The sequence below is a fragment of the Dermacentor albipictus genome, chromosome 2, assembly GCF_038994185.2.
Source record: "Dermacentor albipictus isolate Rhodes 1998 colony chromosome 2, USDA_Dalb.pri_finalv2, whole genome shotgun sequence".
In the NCBI taxonomy this organism is placed as follows: domain Eukaryota; kingdom Metazoa; phylum Arthropoda; class Arachnida; order Ixodida; family Ixodidae; genus Dermacentor; species Dermacentor albipictus.
The window spans coordinates 51,220,911-51,246,055 of NC_091822.1; the positions used below are offsets into that span (position 1 = coordinate 51,220,911).

General features: G+C 47.4%; 1 long non-coding RNA gene across 1 annotated transcript in view; it reads left to right on the plus strand.

The window, feature by feature from the left end:
- The first annotated feature begins 352 nt into the window (after positions 1 to 352).
- Positions 353 to 25,145, plus strand: part of LOC135904320 (uncharacterized) — a 115,050-nt gene continuing 90,257 nt past the window's right edge. Inside the window, exon 1 of the long non-coding RNA XR_010565094.2 lies at positions 353 to 469. This is a non-coding gene — a long non-coding RNA (uncharacterized lncRNA). The remainder of the gene's footprint in view (positions 470 to 25,145) is intronic.

Genomic DNA, 25,145 nt, shown 5'->3' on the forward strand with positions numbered 1-25,145 from the left:
TTGGATGCCACCTATTGCTTGCTAGCCGATTTGTGACTACCCTCATTCTCCCTGTGGCACTCTGAGGCTGATCCTTCTGCGGGAACCTAGATTCGTGCAGAAATCAAAAAGTACTATTTTTTTCGCAACGCTAGTCAGCCGCTGATTATTAACATGCTTGCTTTGTGTGTAGGAAAGAAAACATTCTAATTGTGTGTTTTTTTTTCTTATGCAGCCTCACCACCACAAGTTCCATGCAACTGCACGCCTCAGTCGGATGAAAAGCCGCAACCCGAGTTGCGGCGTACTGTTAATGACCATGCAAACAGTTGGCGTGTTGCAGTGGTTGGCTGCGCTGTCATTATGTTTGCCACAGGCGTGTTTTGTACCTCGGGCCTTTTCTACGTCTACTTCATGGAGGCGTTCTGCGTCAGCCGCGAAACCGCTTCGTGGCCAGCCAGTGCAATGGGTGTGACACTTAACTGCTCAGGTAGGTGCGCACGGGACATTTATCACCAGGTGCATTTTCTTGCTGTCACGTTTCGGCAGCAGTAAACTCCTTAACCCAATCTACCGCACAAGCATCGCATATATATTTAGTGCAAAAATGCGTTCAGTGCTTTTGGCTGGACAAGTACTATTCAGTCATCTGTGGCTCACTTATTTAACGAGATCAGTAGCATAAAGTCACAAACTTTTGCAATTCAGTGCACACGTGCAGTAAATTGTCCTCATGTACCTATGGATGCGGATGTCTGTGCGAGTGCCTTAATTGCCCCGATAAAGAAATGCCTCGTACGTGTATTTGGTGTGCAATGCTCTGGCATTATTGGCGATGATGAAGTACACTACGTGATAGCATATATATATATATATATATATATATATATATATATATATATATATATATATATATATATATATATATATTGTCGCGAGCTCTGTTATGATCCACAGCTGCCGCGCAGACAACGGCGTGGAAGAAAGAAGAGAACGACGTGAGCCAAGCTGCCTCGGGACCGATAAAAACGCGCCTATGAACCAGATTCATCTGGTTCTGTATTAAACACCTCGTGTGTAACATTTGGTGGAGGTGGTGGGCACCTGAGCCCTCTAGGCTAATGCGAGTTCCGTACGTTTCTTTTTTGCATCCGAGTCACCGAAACACCTCTTGATCTCTTCAACGAAGCGTGTCCGCGTGGTTGTCGTACCATACCAACGCTGTGCCGGCCAAGAAGAAAACAACGTTCCTAAGTTGAGTGGAAGCGTTCCGGTTATTGTATTGGCTTACCCTTTCGTAATGGGTTAGCCACTCGTCCACATCCTCCTCTGCCTTCGCCGAGAACGTGCGTGGCTCTCGGCAGTGCTGGATAGGGACTGGGCTCGCCAAGGCACTGCTGGTGAGGCTATATTGCTCTGTGGCCATGATTGAGTGCGAAGGCGAAAGTCCGGCGTTCCTAGCTAGTCACGTAGTAAAGCGAATTGCAAGATCCTTGAAATTATTTATCTTGTAGCAAGATATCGACTCCTACAGGATAAAACACTACTGTTGTTCAATCGTACTGTGTGCTCCTCAATAGGATTGTTCTTTTCCTTGTGTCGGCTCGTGACAGACGGTCACAGAAGACTGCGATTGCTCTTTAAAATTTCTTTAGCGTTGCACTGCTCCAAGTAGGTTTATTAGGCATAAATATAGGCATATCGAAAAAGGTTTGGATTCGCTCGCCTTATCTTATATATATTCTATTTAATATTTCGGGCGGTGACTCTCCTCATGCTATATGTCGAAATGTGTAACTCCTTATTAACACCACCACCGCCCGCCGTGGTGGTGCAGTGGCTTTGGTGTTGATCTGCTAAGCCTGATGGCGCAGGATCGAATCCCGGCCTTGATGGCCTCATTTCCACGGAGGCGAAATGCAAGAGCGCCCGTGTACCGTGTATTGGGTGCACGGTTAAGAACTCTTGATGGGAAAGATTATTTAGTGGTCCACTATTACGGCATCCTTCACAATGACAGTGTGGTCGTGGCACGTGATACCCCGGACTATATTTTTACTTAAATTACTCGTTATGGCGTTCTTCAAACAATGCGCAATTCAAGAGTTTGGAAAGCCTGTGGCTACATCTCGAGCTCTTGCGGGGTCGTGTGTCGCTGGCTTTGGTAAAAAATGTAAACCTGAGCATGTTCGTATACATTCACTTGCAGAAGAAACCGCCAACAGATAAAATGAAGCGCCGGTGTTAGCATTCTACAATTCGTCCCTTGCCGATTAGTGCTTACTGCGGAATATCATTCTCGTAGTCGCCAAGATTCTGCGTCTTCTTTCTGCTGCTTCGTCTCCCCTCCTGTAGACAACAAACAAGGCTCAGTGAAGCCGTCCTGTAGCTGCCGTACTTTTACAAAGTCTGATTTACAAGTAATCAGACAGGTAGCACTGTTCAGCCGTTGACACCAGAGCCACAACGAAAAAAAAATTGCTTGTTTCTGTTGTGTAGACTGTTCCACGACACCCACTACCGCCCCTCCACAGCGAGCATCCCCCCTTCACTTTCAGTAGCTTTGGCTTTTTTGATAGTTAAGCCACTGAAGTGCAAATAAAACACGCACAAAAAGAAAAGCTGACAACGCGGGCGCTACGATAGCTTTACCAAATGTCGATCATGCAGCCCAAAAACAAGTTATTTTGTACGTTCATTCTCTTGATAAATCTTGAATTCAAGGTAAAGCGTGTATTTTCTGTGAGCATGCGCAGTGTCGATTCCGCACTAGTCGATTCCACTCACAGTCCAGGTCATAAAAGTGAATACATATACCCCGAAGCGTAGAATTCCGAGATATTTAAACTAAGTTGAAATGGAATTCTGAGCACCTTGAAGATCGTACCAATATATAAAAATATGTGGTTGAAAGAATAGAAGCACGTAGGAAAAATAACAGAACTGTACTGACGTTTCCACCGGGATCCGGCCTTCATCAGGGCTCTGGCGTTCATTAAATATGGGCGTATGTGATAAAGGTAACGCTCAAGGATATACCGTTCATGTATTGCCTTACGAAGGCGGGACCACGGCCCAAACGCAGGAAATAAAGTACATTTTTTTTTCCTACGTGCGTCCTCAACCGACAACTGTCTGTTCAACTACTGGATCCCGGCCTACTCTCACTTTACATATATAATAAAGGGGTTTCATCGTCATCAGCCTGGTTACGCCCACTGCAGGGCAAAGGTCTCTCCCATACTTCTCCAACTACATCGGTCATGTACTAATTGTGGCCATGTTGTCCCTGCGAACTTCTTAATCTCATCCGCCCACCTAACTTTCTGGCGCCCCCTGTTACGCTTCCCTTCCCTTGGAATCCAGTCCGTAACCCTTAATGACCATCGGTTATCTTCACTCCTAATTACATGTCCTGCCCATGCCCATTTCTTTTTCTTGACTTCAACTAAGATGTCATTAACTCGCGTTTGTTCCCTCACCCAATCTGCTGTTTTCTTATCCCTTAACGTTACACCCATCATTCTTCTTTCCATAGCTTGTTGCGTCACCCTCAATTTAAGTAAAACCCTTTTCGTGAGCCTCCAGGTTTCTGCACCGCACGTGAGTACTGGTAAGACACAGCTGTTATACACTTTTCTCTGGAGGGATAATGGCAACCTGCTTTTCATTATCTGAGAATGACTGCCAAATGCACCCCAGCCCATTCTTATTCTTCTGATTATTTCGGTCTCGTGATCCGGATCCCCAGTCACTACCTGTCTTAAGTAGATGTATTCCCTTACCACTTCCCGTGTCTCGCTACCTATCGTAACGAGACACTAGAAGTGGTAAGGAGTTTATTGGAGGTATAATAAAGGGGTCTATTGACTGGTAATTGAGAGCGGCTAACGCGGCGGTATAACAGAAGCAAGAGTCCCAGCATGTGCAGCGAAACTATGCCCACGCTGGTCATGATGATTAGCCAGAGTTCGTCGTGTTCACCACAATTACCCCCGGGGATATAAAGGAACCGCTCTCGTGACCTAGGAGTTCACCACGACGAATGGGGCGTAGTACATCTTGAGGCTCTGCACATGGACAATATGTCGTCCCCGAAGGCGCAGGTCCGAAGAGGGCACGACTGGTTCGATGACGTAGTTCACAGGAGATGTGCGCTCGATTATGCGGTAAGGGCCTTCTTAGCAATAGTTTGGGCAGTAGTTTCAAAGAGACACCAGCTGCACTGGAAGGAACTGACAGCAACACAAGTGTGCCAACAATGAAAGCGGACGCGTCGGTGTTGTGGGCCCGGTTGCTCTTCTAGTATTATTGGTTAGTTGAAGTTAAGGGCTGTGCAAGTTCGCGGCACACCTCAACATGTCTCTCAGCGACAGAACCCGGCGCACACTCGGATGCATCGGGCTGTATCTGCAGAATTGTGCGGACATTGTGCAAAGGGTGGCGACTGCCCTATACGAAAAGGGGCAAAACACCAGTGGTGTTCTGAGGGGTGGTGTCGTTTGCGTAGGTGGCGAAGTGCAGAATGAGATCCCAAGTTGTGTGTTCAGTGGCGACATAGATTTCAACAATGTCACCAAGCGTATGGTTAAAGGGTTCATTTAGCCCTTTGGTTTCATGGAGGCATGCAATTGTCTGGTTTATAAAGTGGCAGTGAACCCAGACGGCCTCAGCTACTTCGACAGAAAGCCGCGCCCGCGATCACTGAGAAGTTCCTGGGGTGGACCATGACGGAGGATGAAACTGCGAAAGAGGTTATAGCTGTCGAGTGGGCTGCGGTTTCGGCGTATCGTGTGATATGCTAAAGGGCAACGATGGCCCAGCGGTTACCAGCAGCTGTCAGGGGGATTGGCCCAAAAAATCAATACAGGCACGCCCAAACGGCCGGTTAGGGAAAGGTAGAGGCTGCAGACCGGCTCAGGACTGCTAGGCTGAAAATTTGCGACGTTCGCTATCCGCGCAACAGGGATTAAGCTTTTCTACATAGGTGTACACCCTTCGCAAATAGCACCGCTGTCGAAAGCGTTGGTAAGTTTTGAAAACTCCCGAGTGCTTACACTGTAGATCAGCAAATAAAGAGTAGCAGATTTTGGAACGCAGGCTTCGACGTATTGCGAGTAACCACAGGCGACAGTCTGAGTAATAATTATCCCCGTGAAACGGTCAACGCGAATTGCGAAATACTCAGCTTGACGACGCAGCGTGCCAGTTTTCGATTGTGCTGAGGAATCGGAGGGAAAGTCTATAATGGAGAAATGACTGTTTCTTGCGGTGCTCCGACGCGATTGTCCCAATCTCAATGGGCAAAATGGTATACTTAGACGCTGAGGAACAGCAAATGATGTCGGGCAAGGTGGAGCATGACAGGGCGTCGGCGTGAGCGTTCATTTCGGTACAAGATGCGGATATTGAAGTCTTGCAGCCGAAGTGCCAAGCAACTAAGCCGACCTGAGGGATCTGGCAATGATGAGCGCCAACAGGCTGCATGATGGTCTGTGACTACATCGGAAGGGCGCCCATTTAAACAAAGACGGAACTTAGTAAGGACACAGATGATGGCTAAACACTCTTAGACGCCGCCACAAACCTTGCCTCGTGAAGTCGCATTGGCGACGTTGACGGGCGACGCGGAAAAGGGCAACGGCGAGAACGAGCGTCGGTCCCGCAGCTGATGGGGTCAAAGATGGGTCGTGAGAGCTGCAAAATTGTCCTGACACGCCTGTATCAAGGAATATCGCGGATGACGCGGCACCAAGCGTTTGGCGCTTCGACAGTGGCGGGCGATATGACATGCGTGACATGCATGGCCACACGCAGAGCATATTTGCCGATCGTGAAACGTACGCCGCAAGTTCACGACGGCAGTTCGAGTCCACGCCACAGGGCGCGGTGTACGAGGTTTCTGGTGACAAAACGGGACGGCGACTGCCCTTTCGGGCTTGGGTACAACGTCGTCGTAACTGAGGAGCGGAGCTGCAGGGAACGGTTGCGCTCTGGTGACGACTTCAGCATAGGCGAGGGGCGCCACTACTGGGAGCTATTGGCGGTGAACCAGCAAGGGGTCGGTGATATTTCGCTCAATCGCGTGGCGGAGCGTAGGCACAAATTTTGCTGCAGGCTGCTGTATATGCTGCGGCTGAGCGATGGGCACTAAGTCAAACTGGTGGGCAAGTTCCTCGCGCACAAACGGCTTTATCTACGCGAGCAGCGTTGGCTCGTCGGAAAAGGCAGGCAATCCAGCGAGATGTTGGATGCGAAGGCGGCAGACTCTTCAAAGATCGCTGCCTTCGCAGTTCCTTGCAACTTGGGCAAATAACAATGATTTGTGCCACAGTGAGCGGAACCTTCGCAAACAGCACATTAAAAACGGAATGCCCTGTTACCTTAATTGCATGGCATGCTTGATTCTGCCCGACTTTGTAACTATCTTGCACAAGTCTTGTCTTTGATGTAGCTCGTGAATGATTCCCCCGGCTGCTGTGCTGGTTCCCGCAAAGACTGCTCTGTTCGCAGCTTGCGAAATGCAGGGTGGCCGGTAATGACGTCTGAGAAAGAGGTCTTAAACGTTGACCACCTGTTATGGTTCTTGTACTGTAGGCTGCTCACACACGCGAGATAAAAAAAATCATTCTTTTTTCAGTTTTAAGGCGTCGTACCGTTTGTTGTACACGCTTGACCGATCGTACGACAAGAGCAAGTGCTCCAGGTCGTAGCCAACCACGCCGGTGAAAACACCAGAGTCCCTTTAGCGGAGCATTTGTTCGATGGAGGAGGAGGCGCGTGCGGGGACATGTTGTCGGGCATGATTGACGGTAGTGTGCCGGTTCAAAATTACAGCTTGTATGTTTTGAAATTGCCCATGACCTTCCACCATTTGGAAAAAAGGTTTGCTGACTGGGAATTGAGAGCGGGGAAGGCGGCGGTAGAACAGACGCAAGAGTCCCACCAAGAGCGAGAAGCCCGAGCCTAGCGCTGGTGATTATTCGCCTGCGTTCGTCGTCTTGCTTACAATATATATATAACACTACCACCTCTATTAATTTTTTTCAGTGCAAGCGCGTGTTTTTCTTAATCGCCTGCGACATAGCGCGTTGCCGCTTTTCATGCACTTTTCAGAACGAAGATGAACTTCGGTGCCTCAAGAACCTAAAAGTCCTCATAGCTAGATAAAAAGATTATTTAATGCAGTTTTGAAGCGTCCGTCTAGCAGATTGAGATGATGTCACTTGGAACACCACTGCACGTTGCAGGAAATATTAGGAACGCTATATTGGCAGTCATGCTAGTCGCCGCATGTCTGCTGGGCAAACTTTACTAGACCTCGGCTCTGATTATGCAGTTGTGACACGTGCGTGAAAGTGCATAATTAAAGATTTAATAGGTGAATCGTTTAAATTAGCTAACTCGACGTTGAAATAAGTAGTGGAAGTAACGTAAGCTTCTGAAGGCAATCTACTCGTATAGACCAATTTGCACTATGCCATTTTTTAGATATCAGTTGGATATAAAATATAGTTGACAGTCACTTTAGCGTGTCCTAAAAAGGATGAAGGCGAAAGCCTGCCAGCTCACGACACATTCATTAAATTACGTGAGATTCTCATTCGAATGCGTTATTACTTCCTATTGCTTGTTTTCCTCACCGAAGGTCGTGTGTTCGACTGCCACAAATGGTCGTGGGATCGAGCATCGATGGTGGCACCATCAATTTTGTTCCAAATGAATTTGGTCCCAGCAAAGGTCGTGGGCTCAACTTGCTTCATTATCTTTGCCTTAAGTAAGACCACAAGTTGTGGGTTCGACTGCCTTGATTAACTTGCCTCTAATTAACACCAAAGATTGGGGTTCGGCTGTCTTGATTAACTTTGCCTTAATTAACCAAACGTCGGAAGTTCTACTGCCTTGATTAATTTTGTCTTAATTGGTTGTGGGTATGTGCCATGGCAATGCGTTTCATAATTTTTCTGCTGCGTGTTCGTGAATGATTTTGCAGCATTTTCTTGCGAATTGTGGCCTAATGTTTACACCAGTCGATCCGTAAAGATACCAGGACTCCGTAGACGCCTCATTTTCAGGTGGGATACTCCATTTCCTTGTGCTACGGACATTTTCCTGTGCTGCGAACGTTTTTGTGAATCGCCTGCGCCGCCCCCGCGCGTGCACGCCGGGCGCACCGGATGCGCGGCGCGCACTCGAGCGAGCTCCGTATCACCGATCAAGTTTCTCTGCCCCAGCAACGAGCGTGGACCTCGAAGTGGCCGCCGAGACGGGCTGGCGAACAACTCGCCTTCGCCAACCGGCGAAGCTGAGGGACGACTCTTCACCCCAAACTGACTCCACCCAAACCTGAAGCACTCGTTCTCGTTCCAAGACCAGGCCACCAGTCAAAGCACAAGTTCTCAAGGCTGGACGCATGCCTCCGCTACCTTCCAACCAAATCAAGATTATCATTCACCCCAAGGGAGCCCTCAACATCGCCAAAATTGGTAGTCCTATCGTGACTACAGCCGTTCTCTAAGCCGCACAGCTCAGCCCAGCTGATATTCAACAAGACACGGTGTGCCCCAACACCTAACAAAACATTGTCGTTTTGAGCACGCCAAGTCTGCAGAACCCCGACCGGTATGTCTGAATAAAATCCATTCAAGTCAATGGGGTCACGCACGATGTTAACGCGTATGAGACGGCCGCCGAGGACACCACGAAGGGAGTCATCCGCGGAATCCCCCTCTCCGATACCCCACAGCAAGTCAACGCCAATATCGTCAATACTCGCAACCCCCTCGCACTAGCCGCAAAACGCATTGGAACGACAACCACCGTTGTTATCGCCTTCACTGGCCCCGACGTGCCATATCTGGTCCGTTACGGAGCTACCTTAATCCCATGCTCATTATTCCGCAAGCAAATAGAAATTTGCTACCAATGCGGCCGCCAAGGACACCGCATGGATGTCTGCCCTTTTCCCAATAACAAGATCTGCAGAGGTTGCGGAGTCCGCAACCCACCTACCGATCACACTTGTAACCCCAAATGCTCACTGTGCGGCGGCCGTCATCTTACAGCGGACAAATCGTGTACGGCTCGCTACAAGACACCATACGTTATTCGCAAGCGCATTGGGGAACGCCGAGCTGCAATGCAAGCCACCCTTCAAGAAAGCGACTTCCCGCCCTTGAACACCAGGCCCCGCTCCAGATCCCGGACTCCATCACGCTCGAGGCAACATTGTTCCCGGTCCCCTTCACGTTCGAGACAGCACCGTTCCCGATCCAGATCTACTTCTGCCCCACCCGCCAAGTCTCCTACTAACAAGGTGAGCTTCGCAGAAGCCCTTAAGGGCGCCTCGCGAGAGGGTCGCAACACACCTTCTCCACAGTCCACGAACACCAATGATAATGCAGAAATAGCTCACCTCAAAAAAGAAAATGCCATCATGCGCGACCTAATTCACAAGCTCTCTCAAGAGGTTCGCGATCTTAAACAATCCACGACACCCGCTCCTACACCACCCGCCGAAGCGTCCCACTCCTCTAGCCACGACGCTCCACTGACACCAGCCCCCAAAAAGCGGGCCCTCCAAGAGGAAGCCACGGGCCAAGTGCGCTCAGAGGTTAAAGACATGCTAGTCTCACTTCAAAGCGCGATGACCACACTCCAGAACGCAGTCGAATCCATGCAACACGCCGTTCTCGCACTGGCACAGCGCGTAACAAACATTGAAACCCACCTACAAGCTCTCCCCATGCCCGCTCCTCCTACCCTCCAAACCCCAGCACTGCCCCTGACGGCATCCCCCAATCCCCATCATGGCCCACACTAACAGAGATACACTTATCTGGCAGTGGAACTGCCGAGGCTATCTCCGCAAACAGCCAGTCAACCGTCAACACCTTCGTACCGTCGCCTGGCAACCGGACGTCATCATGATTCAGGAAACCCATATCGATTCGGTCACCCTCCCACGTTACCAACCTTTCGTCCCGCCACATGCTTCTCGCCGTCTCTGCACTTTCGTCCACAAGAGAATCACCGCCATCGAACACAATCTCCCCGACCGAAACATCGAACACCTTCTCGTTGAACTTATCCCCACTAGGAGACGTAAGGAAAATATTTTTCTCCTTAACGTGTACAGCCATCCCTCTGCCAAAGTTCGAAGCCGTTTTCTCACCCTCTTCAAGAAGGCCCTTAACGTAGCTGGCACCAACCCCCTCGTTATCGGTGGAGACTTCAATCTCCCCCACACGGTATGGGGATATGGCTACTGGACGACGGCGGCTCAAAACCTCTGGAAAGACTCCCAAGACCTCGGCCTCACTTTCATTACAGACGCCACGTTCCCCACACGCCTCGGTAGCTCCACTTCCCGCGACACGACCCCCGACCTGACATTTACCAAGAACGTCACCAACGCCCAATGGAGCAACACACAACATGATCTCGGTAGTGACCATTACATTATTGCCATACTTATCCCTCGGATAGCTGCAGTTACTGCCAAACCCCGTGAGTTCACTTTGGTTGACTGGGATGCATTTCGCAAGCATCGATCCGCTGACCAGCACGCGGAACGCATAGCGGACATTGATGCATGGACCCGGAATCTCCACTCCGATACCAATGCAGCCACGCACACCGTTACCACCGATGCCCCCGTCGAGCGCATGGACAGTAGACTGGCCCACCTCCTCGCGGCTAAAACATCCATCCTATCCCGCTGGAAAGGGCAACGTCTCAACAGGCGCCTCCGCGCTAAAATAGCCCTCCTTTATAAGAAAATGAAAGCCCATTGCCTCACTCTGAGCCGTCAGCAGTGGAGTGAACTGTGCAACACTGCTGACAGACAGATCCATTATCCCTCTTCTTGGAAGCTTCTCAAACACCTCCTCGATAGTCAAGCCACCCGCTCTTCCCAACAAGATCGCCTCACTAAACTTCTCTATACAGAAAGGAAGAAACAGGGCCACGCCCAAGTCTTAGACTACCTCACCAACAAGTATCTCCCCGTGGGCCCAGTGCAATCTCACGGCTCCTACACCGGGGCCCCCAACCCCCATTGGACGAAGACTTTAGTGTCGCTGAGATCCAAGCCGCCCTGCATAAATTAAACAGCCGTTCTGCCCCTGGGCCCGATGGGGTCACTAACAGGTTGGATGATGAATGATGGATCTGCATGATGCCTCCGTCACCCACCTGACAGATTATATCAATGACTGCTGGCGTAATGGTGCCATTCCGCCGGCCTGGAAAACAGCAAAGGTCATCCTAATTCCGAAACCAGGCAAAGCTTCTAGCCTCGATCATCTTCGCCCCATCTCACTAACCTCATGTGTGGGAAAGGTTATGGAGCATGCCTTCCTCACGCGAATTAACACCCATCTGGAAGACACTGCAGCGTATCCTCACTCTGTTATTGGCGTTCGGGCCCACCTGTCGACCCAAGACGTCATGCTACAACTTAAGCACCATATTCTAGAAGATAGAAAACGTACTACTAAAGCTATACTCGGCCTCGATCTCGAAAAAGCATTTGACAGCATAGGCCATTCCACCATTCTTGACCACATCTCACGCCTTAATATCGGTGCGCGCGCTTATAATTACGTCAGAGACTTTCTGTCTAATCGCACGGCCTTCCTTTCGGTGGGGGATCTCCACTCCGACGCCGAGACTTTGGGCAGCGCGGGAAATCCCCAGGGCTCCGTTATCTCCCCAATGCTTTTTAATCTTGTCATGATCGATCTTGCCAAGGAGTTGCAGCAAGTGGACGGTGTCACCCACACCATATACGCTGACGATATAACCATCTGGGCCCACAAAGGCAGTGACGGCGAAATAGAAACGGCACTACAGTCCGCCATTGAAACATAAGGGTTGTGTTGGGCAATAAAAATTTGTAAAAGTAAAATAATTAAAATAGGAAACTAAGCCCTGCCTGCTGCACCGAAGTATTGCAGGCTGCCAAATTAGAAAAATAAATTTTTATTTTTTATTTAGTACATACTGCAGACCCTTTTCAGGGTCCAAGCAGGACAGGCATATATTCTTAAAACTCAAAAGATACAGAACACAATGAAAAGAAATATACATAAAAATAAGGAGACAAATATTGCAAACTATTAAGATGAAAATGACGTGGTCAAATAATTTTGTAAAGAAAAAGAATTGGGGGGGAGTCTACCACCAGGGGAACCACGGCCAAGGGAACGGATGGTTGCGGGATTTATTATTCATGAATATAATACATATTATCAATATTGTCTGTCTTGACGTACAATTGCTCTTCTTCTGTTCCGTAATATTGCATGCATACTTATACAATGTTTATTTCTTTGTTATCTTTTCTTGACTTACAATATTCTCTTTTTTCGTCTTCAATTGCTTGTGTCCTCTTGTCTTGTCGGTTATCTTCTGTCTGTCTTGTCTTGTCGATGTCTTCTTTCTTCTGGCGTCTTCTTTCCAGGGTGAAATACAAAATTTTTTTTTCTCTCTACCGGTTTCCACAGCCTACAGAAGCCCAGATTGCTTTAGCTGCCTGAATTAAATGATACCGATTGTAAAACCTAATATCTGAACTAATTCCTTCTCTGCCTTTTTTTTTCTTCATTCGAGTCTGTAAATGGTTGATTTTATGTTAGCTCGTCTTTTCTTTTCCTCAAAGTATTTAGTTTGTTTTGTTAAATGATACACCTATGTACTATGTATATATATATATATATCCATATAGATATAACAGTTCTACACGTATGTACGTATCGCATGCACGCACTCCTACTACACATATATATATTTTCTGTATTTTTTATTTTCTTACGTTCTTCATTTATTTTCTCTGTTGTTGAATAATAACTACTAGTTTAAGTGTTAATGTGTTATAGTTCTAAGGGAATTGAGAAGGTCGGATCTGGAGGAGATTGATGTGTTTATTACAGCACAATGCAGTATGGAGTATGGACCCTCCGCCAAAGGGTTAGTTCTGGCCTGTGACTTTACCTCCCTTCATTCAGTTTGATAGACCATGGAGAAGGCAGTTCTGAACTCGTTGGTGTTCAGTTCTGACATTAGTCAACCTGTTTATATGGGATGATTTTAGTTTCTGTGAGCCTCTCTTTACTCAGGTGGTAGCCGTGGCCGTCTTACCTTTTCAAGTGAGGACTCAACAGTTGGTATTCATCTGAGTTGGGTGCTAACCAACGCCGTCATACCGAAAGATGCAGTTGATGTTTTCTGCTTCGGTGGTAGCGTTGGTCGTCTTACCGATGATGTAAGATCTGCTTTTGCTTTTTGTTCCTTTTTCAAAACTTTCCATATAATCTTTTTGATGCCTTTACTTCGGTGGTGGCCGCAGCCGTCTTACCGTTTCAAGGTATCAGGGTTGTTGGACTGTTCGGTGGTAGCCGAGCCGTCTTACCGAGTTGAGAATTATTCCTCGGTGATAGCTTGGCCGTCATACCGAAGATGTCAGGTGATAGTTCCATTTTTTTTCTTGTTCTGCCTAAGTGATTGGTCTGAGGTATGATTGTTTATTAGGATGGGAGGTTGATTTTATGTTTAACTTGAAAGTATGTCCATTTAGACTTTTATTGGGCTTTTATCGCTTGCATGTGCTAGGTGCTTTGAGTCTATTTGTTTATTTTCTTGATTTTTTGCTTCTTAACCATTAATATATTTGATTTATTTCTTTATTTATTTATTTATTTGGTTTTACAAACCAAACAAACCGCCCCGCAGGGGCGTCTGCGTCAGCAGGCGTTTGGTGTGTTGCGACACCACGGACCCGAGCACACGAGGGTTGGACCCTCCCGCGTGTAGCCGTGCGCGGCTTAGCCCTCTCCGGGGAAAGGGGGATCCTGGGGGTTGAGCCGATGCCGGGTGTTTGGACCTTTAAGGCCCCCCGGCGGAGGCAACACACCTCTTTGGCCTCTGCTTCACGTAGACGGCACCCCCGGACTGACCCACCCGGGGGAAATCGGCAGTCGCCTTTTCCTGTCTCTCTCTTCGCACATCTACGTCTTTCCCTCTCCCTTTTAGTCTTTCCTGTCTTCTTTTCCTTCTGATAACTTCCAACATTCCTGGCGGCGAGGGTTAACCTAGTGTGGTATGACCTACCTTGCTTATAGCGTATGTGGTTATAGCGACGACGTACAGTTGGCATGGCAGGGCTTGTTTCACCACATACTTTGCCTTGTCCCCTTGTTGGGCTCGGTGGTGGGTGACTGGCGTTGGGTGACTGGGCTCGGTGGTGGGTGACTGGTGGGTGAGGCCTCTGCTGGTGCTGGCACCAGTCAGCCCAGCTCCGAGGTCAAGATAAACCCACCAACCACCAGGACGGTGGGCTCCAAGGCCTTGTCTTCAGAGACAAGGCCTTCGCGGAAAACACACCGCTCGCAAGAGCGCGTGTCCAGTGCCTCTCAAGAGGCCATGGACACAACACCCAGTCAGAAGGCGCAGTTGACGCCTAAGGAGCGGCGCGACTTTGTCGACCGCTCTAGGAAAGACAAAACTCCAATTACAGGGCCTCAAAAGGGCGCTGTAAGCTAAATCAAATCCATTCTCTTTGACACAGAGCACAACACTTATTCAATATGCATACACTAATTATTCAGTGGAATATTAGAGGCCTGCTTTGCAACCTCGATGATGTCCAAGAAATCCTTAAAGAACTAACTCCAAAAGTGGTGTGTGTCCAAGAGACTCACTTGAAATCCAATCATAAAAACTTCCTACGTCAGTATGTTATTTTTCGGAAGGATCGCGATGATGCTCCCGCATCATCCGGCGGCGTAGCCATCATAGCTGACAAATCTATAGCCTGTCAACACCTACGGCTACTAACACCCCTTGAGGCAGAGGCCGTTCGTGCTGTACTTTTAAATAAACTGATAACCATTTGCTCTTTATACATACCACCGCATTTTCAGCTTCACAAACAAGAATTCCAAACATTAATAGATGAGTTACCCGAACCATATCTTGTGCTTGGAGATTTAAATGCACACAGCAACCTATGGGGCGACTCACGCTGCGACGCGAGAGGTCGCCTGATTGAACAATTCCTTTTTTCTTCAGGTGCATGTCTTTTGAATGGGAAGGAGCCCACGTATTACAATCTGGCAAACAAAACATACTCCTCATTAGATCTTAGCATTGCATCTCCAACTCTTCTACCCCACTTTAAATGGAAAGTTATTAAAAACCTTTACGGGAGTGACCATTTCCCTGTTGTTCTAAGCACACCAATGTGTAATGAATGCCTTCCACAGCTACCTCGATGGAGAACTGACTCAGCTGACTGGGAAAAGTTCAAAAATCTTGCTTCTTTATCCTGGGACGACATGTGTGCATTAAGCATAGACGCTGCGGTTGAATATTTTACGGTTTTTCTCCTTGACATCTCCTCCAAATCTATCCCTGTAACAAGTGGATTGTCCACAAAACGCCTTCTTCCGTGGTGGAACGATGAGTGTCGAAAAGCGCGAAAGAAGCAAAACAAGGCATGGGCTTTACTTCGGGATTCTCCGACAGCAGAAAATCTAGTTAATTTCAAGCAGGTCAAATCCCAGGGTCGGAGAACGCGGCGACAAGCTAGAAGAGAGAGTTGGAGAAAGTATGTATCCGAAATTAACTCATACACTGATGAAACAAAGGTTTGGAATAGAGTGAATAGAATAAACGGTCGACAGCCTTACTCGTTACCTTTGGTGAATACGCAAGGCGACAGCATGGAAGACCAGGCGAACTTTCTTGGTGCACATTTCGAACAGATATCCAGCTCGTCGCACTATTCTGAAACATTCCAAAGGTACAAAAAGCAAATAGAAGGAAAACCACTAGACCGGAAAAGCACAAAATGCGAGGCATACAATAGACCTTTTTGCATGGCAGAGCTTCAGGCAGCCCTAAACAGCTGCAACAAATCTGCCCCCGGTTCTGACCGCATCTGATATGAAATGCTAAAACATCTGCCGCCTGAAACACAAGAAACGCTTCTTTGTCTTTACAATTCTATATGGTCGTCCGGCCACATTCCCTCTGCTTGGAAAGAGGCCATCAGAATTCCTATATTGAAATCGGGTAAGGACCCTTCTTTGGCAAATAGTTATAGGCCTATAGCATTGACGAGCTGCTTATGCAAAGTTTTTAGAAGATGGTAAACAGTCGCCTGGTACATTATCTAGAAATTAACAAGAAATTAGATTCATATCAATGTGGCTTTAGAGAAGGCAGATCGACGACAGATCAGCTTGTACGCATGGAAATGTACATCAGGGAAGCGTTTGTCCACAAACAGCTAGTGTTATCAGTGTTTCTTGACATGGAGAAGGCGTATGATACTACGTGGCGCTTCTGGATCCTTTGGGATCTTTCTGCAATGGGCATTCGCGGCAACCTGCTAAGAATAATTGAAAGCTATCTCTCTGGCAGGACATTTCGTGTTAGAGTTGGCAACGTACAGTCTCGACCATTTTTGCAGGAGACAGGTGTACCGCAGGGTGGAGTACTGAGCTGTACGTTATTTATTGTTAAAATGAACTCCCTCCACACCGCATTGCCTCGCACACTCTACTCCGTCTATGTGGACGATGTACAAACAGGGTTCAAGTCATGCAATGCTAGCATTTGCGAGAGGCAGCTACAACTTGGCTTGAATAGACTCTCAAGGTGGGCGGACGAGAATGGTTTTAAGTTGAACCCCCACAAAAGCACATGTGTCTTATTTTCAAACAGGAGAGGTCTACTGCCACAACCAGACATTAACCTTAATGGAGAAAGACTAACTGTTAGTCATGAACACAAATTCTTAGGTATTATCCTGGACACAAAGCTGAACTTCATTCCCCACTTAAAATATCTTAAAGAAAAATGCCTGAAGACCATGAACCTCCTCAAGCTGCTCTCTCGAACAACTTGAGGCAGTGACAGGAAGTGTCTCCTTAGCCTGTACAAGAGTCTCGTACAATCACGCCTCGACTACGGAGCCGTGGTGTACCACTCCGCAACAGAGACTGCGCTAAAGATTCTCGACCCAGTCCACAACCTCGGTATACGACTGGCAACAGGCGCCTTCAGAACGAGCCCTGTTGAAAGTCTCTACGTTGAGTCCAACGAATGGTCCTTACACCTGCGAAGAATATTCTTAAGTTTATCATACTATTCTAAGGTAAAATCAGACACCGAACATCCATGCCATTCCATCGTTAGCGACCTGCGCGCTCTCAGACTTTACAGTAACCGCCCATGTATTAGAACCCCTTTGAGCCTACGCTTGGAAGCAATGGTAGACGAAACAGACATCCATCTCCCAGAAAATATCCTGCCTCCCACTCGGCTTCCACCGCCTTGGGAATGGCAGACCATGGAGTGCGATATCTCGTTTGTCGAAATAACAAAACATGCACCTGAGGCACACATACGATCACACTTCCTCGAACCCCAAGCGAAGTACTGCTGTGCCGAATATTATACAGATGCTTCCAGGTCATCTGCTGGTGTTGCGTATGGAGCTCTTGGGCCATTTTTTTCCACCTCGGATTCTCTAAATCCTAACACAAGTATTTTCACGGCTGAGGCGTACGCGATACTCTCAGCTGCAAAACATATCAGACAAAGCAATCTCAATAAGGCCATCATTTTCACAGATTCATTAAGCGTAGTAAGAGCCTTAATGAGTTTACGAAAACATAAGAACCCTGTTTTTAATGAACTATACACACAACTATGCCTAGCATCAATGTACAACCAGAACATCATACTATGTTGGGTACCTGGCCATAGGGGCATAAAAGGCAATGTAGCTGCTGACGAAAGTGCAACGTCAGTCACCTTTAATGAAACGGATATGAATAAACCTATATAAGCAAAACAACTTAAGCCCTTCTTACGCAACAAACTGAGGAAGTACTGGCAGGACCAATGGGATAATGCAGTATTGAATAAGCTACACGTTATTAAGCCAAAATTAGGGAACTGGATAACTGAAAGAACAACAAGACATAAGGAAGTGCTTCTGTGTAGATTAAGAATAGGACATACGTACGCCACTCACTCCTACCTTTTGACGGGAAGCGAACCTCCGACATGTAGCAAATGTGGCAACAGGCTTACAGTTATTCATGTTCTTATCCAATGCACTGATATAGAGGCAGAAAGAAAAAAGCACTTTCCCTCTGCTTATATCCAACACATACCGTTACATCCAGCATTTTTTCTTAGCAATGAACCCCTTTTTACTTTTCAATCACTATTCAACTTTTTATTTGAAACTGACACCCTAAATGTGATTTGGCCAGGCTACTTGTAGCACGGCCTCCACCTGGAGGTCGTAGCTGCAATGAAAACATTCTCTAGAGCACCTGCCTCTCAGTCCTTGATTTCAAGGCTTTGCTGAGGCACTAGTGCTACAGATTACATAATTTACTGACCATCCCCATCTTGTGAAACATCTGCTGTCATCGCAGAAACGATCAATCACAGTCATTTTTTATACTATGTATATACTTGTATTTTACGTACTTTAGAGTAAATAAATTTTTAGGCCCTTTTACAGCCACATCGCACCACATGCATATACTCCGCTTTTTAGCGAATATTTTAGGCCACTATACAGCCGTGTTTCATTACTCCCCGCAATTAACACCCATATATCATTCAGAAGTACAGACCATCGACTTGGCGCTCTTTGGTCACATCTGGCCCTTGCGCCAAAAAACCCTACTAATCAATCAATCAATGAAACCAAACAAACCATTTTTTAGATTCTACTGTTTATCTCTTCTACCATCTCCTCCAAAATCGCAAGTGCTTCCCCATCCCTTAGAATTTCCACTTTTATCTTACTGTATTCCTGTCCAAATTTCATTTTTAATGTATCGCGGTAATTCCTAGTTATTTCTCATTTTTCTAAGTAATGTTCGAAGGAATCTGTCTCCTTTCCGCAAGTACATATTCTATTTTGCCTAATTCTGAACCTCTGGAGGTAGTGTGGAAACCGGCCATGGCCTGTCATGAATTGTGAACTATTATGACTGGCCAAAAATAAGGTTGGAATTTCCGTAATATTTTTGATCCATTCCTTAATATAGCTTTTATAAAAGTTGGGTTCTTGATTCCATACAGTATTCCATTTTATATATATTTGTTTATATAACTGACGATTAATAAACTTTTTGGATATGGGGAAATCTATTTCTTCCCCGTATTGAATGGCTTTTTTAGCTAGGTCGTCTGCATATTCATTTCCAATATTTCCCCTGTGGCCTTTTATAAACGTTAATATTATTTTATGGTTCTTGTTTACTTTTCTAATTGTTTCTTTAATTTTGTATATATATGGATTTAAGTTGTCTGGGTTGCTAATTCCTTTTAATGTAGATAGACTGTCGGTTAAAATTTGATAGCTAGCTGAGTTATTCTGGAAAGTTATATATTCTAATGCTTTTGTAATAGCTACTGCTTCTGCTTCGAAATTATTGCTGTAATTTGGCAAGGAGTATTGCTTAGTGTCTATTATTTTTACTGATTTTATGACTACGAAAGCTGATCCAGCTCCGTATTCATTAGAGGAACCATCTGTAAAAATATCATATTCGGCCTCTTCAGTTGGATTCTTATTAAAGCTGAATTTATATATGTTAGTGGGATGAGTTTCCCATTTATCAATCTTGTGTGTTATTTTGGTACGATCGAATACTTTATTGTTCCAAAGAAATTATTTTCCATTGTTGATAATATTGTGCATTTCTATTTCCTTTTCTATTTTTAAATGAACTGGTGGCAAATTTGCTAAAACGTTTAATGCATTATTGGATACGGTTTTATACGCCTTAGTTATTGATAATAAGGGTTTTCTTTGTGTTGATTTTAATCTTTTAAGAAGAATGTTGGTGCATTTGTACCATACTGGTGCTGCGTATGTTATTATTCTTTCGGTTCCTCTTACATATATTTCGCGAAGTTGTTTATTTTTAATTCCTCTATTATTGCCTGTAAACTTATTTAAACCCATTGTTAGGTTAGTTACCTTCTCTTTTATATAATCTAAATGTGGTATGAAGGAAAGTTTTTCGTCTATTATTAATCCCAATATTTTCATTTGTTGCACCATTTTGATTTTTTCATTTCCTAACTTAAGTATTGGAGGACTTTTTGTATACTTTCCTTTTAATATCATGAATTCCGTTTTCGCCGTATTGAATTCAATGTTTTTCTGTTTACCCCATTCATGTATTATGTTTAAAGTTTCGGTTGCTTTATCTTGAAGATTTCTTTTGGATGTTCCTTTTATTATAATGGTTAAATCATCCGGAAATGCTTGGACATACGTTTTTACTAGATACTTTTTTACTAAAATATCAGTCATCATTATTGTCCAAAATAATGGACTTAAAGGGGATCCTTGTGGTGATCCTTTCTTTAAATTATATGTCTTTTCTATGTCTCGATTTTTATATAATATTTTTCGATTCGTCATTACAGCTCTGATTAATTTTATTAGGTTATTTGGACATTCGTTTTCTTCGATGAGGTGGGCGAGGCGGCTGTCGACCCTGTGGACACGCTCGTCCGTCTCGACTTCCTTGGTGGCCTTTTCTACCTCATCGAAGCCAAGCAGTCCATCCTGTCAAGGTGGAAGACGCAGAGGACAAACAGAAAGCTACGCAAGAAGGTCGCCGAACTCAACCGCGAGATCGAGTCCCACAGCCGAGTGCTATGCACACAGCAATGGAATGAGGTTTGTAACGCAGCGGACGGCCAGATGCACTGCGGCAAGACGTGGAGTATGCTGAGGCATCTTTTGGATGCGACCACGACCAAGTCTCACCAGCACCACAAGTTGGCCAAGATCATCCACAGGGCGCTGACCGAGCACGGGGAAGACGAAGTGAAGAAACGCCTCGACGACAAGTACCTCCCGGTCACTCCCACAGACACGCACCCGGACTACCTAGGCGAAGCAAACGAGTGGCTAGATCGAGACATTGAAGTATGGGAAGTACGGGTTGCCCTGCACGATCTCAACAGCAACTCCGCCGCTGGTCCTGACCGCGTTACGAACAGAGCGCTGAAAAATCTAAACGAAGCGGCGATAGAGAACCTCACGGCATACTTCAACACTTGCTGGCGAGCCGGATCATTACCTCGGCAGTGGAAAGCAGCCAAGACCATCTTGATTCCCAAGCCGGGCAAGCCACCCAACATTGAGAACCTCCGGCCGATCTCGCTTACGTCCTGTGTGGGCAAAGCGTTGGAGCATGTACTCATGAACAGGTGGTAGAGGTACCTGGAAGATTCGGGGCTCTACCCAAACACCATCATCGGGTTCCGCAAGAAGCTCGGAACTCAGGACGCCATGATACAACTGAAAAATGACATCCTCGATGACACTACCAACACGAAAGACAAGCGAGCCATCTTGGGTTTGGACCTGCAGAGCGCTTTTGACAAAGTAAGACACTCTGCGATTCTGGCCCAGGTGTCACGGCTAAACATGGGCAAGAGAACTTATGCGTACATCAAGGATTTTATGACGGAGCGGACTACTGAAATCATCGCCGGTGACCTGCGGCTCCAAAAGAAGAAGCTCGGCAGTGTCGGGACCCCCCAGGGCTCAGTCATCTCGCCATTGCTTTTCAACCTTGTAATGATAGGGGTGGCCGAGCGCCTCTCACGAGTCGCGCGGGTCCGACACACCATCTATGCCGACGACATAACGCTCTGGGTCCCAGGAGGAAGCGACGGACACATCGAGAATACATTGCAAGAGGCGGTTGACGCTATCGAGGAGCAGCTGGACGGGTCTGGGCTCGTCTGCTCCCCAAGCAAGTCTGAGCTGTTGGTGGTTCCTCCGAAAAGGACAGCTAGGAAGACGAAAGGCAACGAGCCTGCGAGAGAGCAAGACACAATAAAGATCAAGACGAGCGGTGGTCACATGATCCCGGCTGTCGAGAAGATCCGAGTGCTGGGGATGCTGATTGAGCGCAAACGAGTCAACGGCGAGACGGTCAACCGTCTGGCGGCCAAAGTCACCACGGCCATCCGCCTCATTAAGAGGGTGTCGCACAGAACAGCAGGCATGAAGGAAGAAAGCCTCACCCGGCTAGTGGAATCCTTCGCTATAAGCCACATTAGATACGTTGCTGCTTTCTACAACTGGAGGCAGTGCGAACGCAATAAGATAAATGCGCTCATACGCAAAGCGTACAAGGCTGCACTCGGACTTCTCGACTGCACAAGCACCGACAAGTTCCTGGCCTTGGGAGTGCATAACACCCTGGAGGAAATCGCCGAGGCGCAGAGGACCGCTCAGCTCGCGCGGCTATCAGAAACAAGAACGGGCAGACAAGTGCTGCGTGACCTAGGCCTGGGACCAAAGGAAATGGGACCCGAAAATACAGAGGTGCCTGTACCGGACGCAATTAGTAGACGGCTACGGGTATGTCCGGTGCCAAGAAATATGAACCCTGAGTTCCACAAAGAGCGGCGGGCGGCGAGGGCCAAGGCGCTCATCGATCTCCATGCCAAAGACAGGGGTGCCGTGTTTGTGGACGCGGCAGAGTATCCCCATGACAGAAAGGCATTCGCCGCTGCAGTCGTCGGGGCATCGACCGGTGCAACTAGAACAGCGGCGAGTGTGCGGACTCGAGGGGCGCATCAAGCCGAGGAGGTGGCCATTGCTTTGGCCATCGCCGACCCCGAGTGCACGACTGTGCTCTGTGATTCTAGGACGGCAGTGAAAAATTACGCCAGAGCAAGGGTGTGTGGTGAAGCCGCGCGTGCGCTGCGTGTGGTCGATCTCGCGAGTGAAAGTCGGTGTGTGGTGATAAAGTGGTTTCCGGCCCACATGGGCAGTGATGTGTCGGATCGCGGCAACGCTAACCACAACGAGACGGCGAACGCGGCGGCGCGAGGACTAACCAACCGTGCCGCTGCTACTACAGCCGACCCGTCGTGGTGGTGGGAAACCAAGGACAAAATGACTTCGTACAATGAAATTGTGAAATGGTACCGACTAGAGCGCAGGACTATGCCGCCACCTCATCCGGGCTTGACCCGTAAGGAGGCGGTTTTATACCGACAACTTCAAACGGGGTCGTTATTCACCCCGGTGCTGATGAGGCACGTGTGTCCAAGTGTTTATGAAAGTGATCTGTGTTGTGTGTGCCGAAAGGAAAGAGCCACTGCAGCTCACATCCTTTGGGACTGTGCTAAGAATCCGCATGAAGCTGCAACACTAACAACGATCCCGCCGCGGCTCGAGGCCGCAACGAGATGCTATGACCAAGATCTTCAAACCCAGGCCGTCCAGCAGATCTCGGCGGCCCTCGAAAGGCAACGACCGAGCGAAACCGGAGGGAGGCTGCCACCCGAAAGGAGGGGCAGGCGCGGTCGACCAAAGGGAATAGTGCGGCCGCGGCCGAAGTAGAGGCGCCACACGCCGCGAAGACGTCATGGCCGCGTCACGGTAACGCCTCCCTAACAGGGGAAGGCTAACCGTTCTGCAGGCGTTCAGAACAAAGTTTCGTCACTCACTCACTCACTCATTCGTTTTCTTCTAAGTATTTTAAAATTTCATCTTTATCAATAGTATTAAATGCGTTTTTAATATCAATTGATATTATTAATGCTACTTCTTTGTCCAAAATAGTTTGATCTAACTTTTTCTTGATATTTTCTAATGCCTGTGTTGTTGATGTTGCATGTTTAAAACCATATTGGTTTATAAGGAATAGTCCTTTCTTGTTTAGAAAATAGTATAAGCGGTCTTTAAGTAATTTCTCTAGAATTTTGCCAAATATTGAATTTATTGCTATTGGTCGAAAATCTGACGGAGTAAGTTGGTTTTTCTTTTTTGGAATTAATATTATTTTCGATATTTTCCAAGTTGTTGGAAAGTGTCCTGTCTTCAAGCAGCTATTGAAGATATTTACAAAGAATGTACTCATGTTTTGATAAATGAATTGAATAATTTCGATTGTTAAATTATCTGGACCTGGGGAAACATCTTTCTTCAAATTTCTGACAACCGATCCGCCATTGAAACAGTCGAGACCTATATCCAAGGCACGCGGCTTCACTGCTCCCCTGCGAAGTCCAAACTCCTTCTCTACAGGCCTACTCTCCGTGGCCGCCGTCCAAAATACTCCACCGCTAAACGCCATTACGAAGACATTGCGCTTCATCTCACGGATGGCAGCCCCATACCCCTCGTCACCAATATCCGTGTGCTCGGCTTGCTCATAAAGGCGAACGGAGCGAATGACATGGCCCTCGCGAAAATCAAGATGAATACAGCCAACACCATGAGACTTTTGAAGCGGGTCTCCAACCGTCGTGGGGGTATGAAAGAGGAGAATCTGCTCAGATTAATCCAGTCATTCGTAATTTGCCACATCACCTACGTTGCTGCGTATCTAAACTGGTACAAGGTTGAACAAACCAATATCAAAATCCTCCTAAGCGGTGTCTATAAACAAGCCCTCGGCCTCCCCGGTTGCACCAGCACTGACCTCCTCCTTCAACGAGGCGTCCACAACACACTGGACGAGCTCATCGAGGCCCAACGTCGCTCTCAGCTGGAGAGACTCACTCTCACAGCGACGGGTCGCCATATCCTCACCTCGCACGGTATCACCTACCACCATCAAAACGGCCATAAGCACCAGATCCCCTCCACCATACGAGCTTGGATTCACGCCGATCCTATCCCCAGAAACATGCACCCCGAATACAGCCACGCACGTCGCACAGCACGTGCCACGGTTCTCACAAAATCCCTTACTCGGCACGACGGTGTGAGTTTCGTCGACGCCGCCGAATATCCCCACGGTACCCGCTTTGCAGCCGTCACCACGCGTGAAGGCTCTTTCCACCATGCTATCAGCCAGTAACCTCACACGCTGAGGAAGCTGAAGAAGTGGCCATCGCGCTAGCCACACTGGACCCAACATGCCATACCACCGTCTCTGACTCCCGCTCCGTCGTTATCAACTATATCAACGGTCGTATTTCACACCAAGCCTTGCGCATCTTGCAACAAGCGCCCCGCTCAACCGACCATCAGGTTACACTCGTCTGGTTCCCGGCTCATGTAGGCACCGTCCACCCGCACCTCCCAAACCTCAACGAGGTTACCCACTCCCTAGCGCGAGGCCTAGTTAACCGCG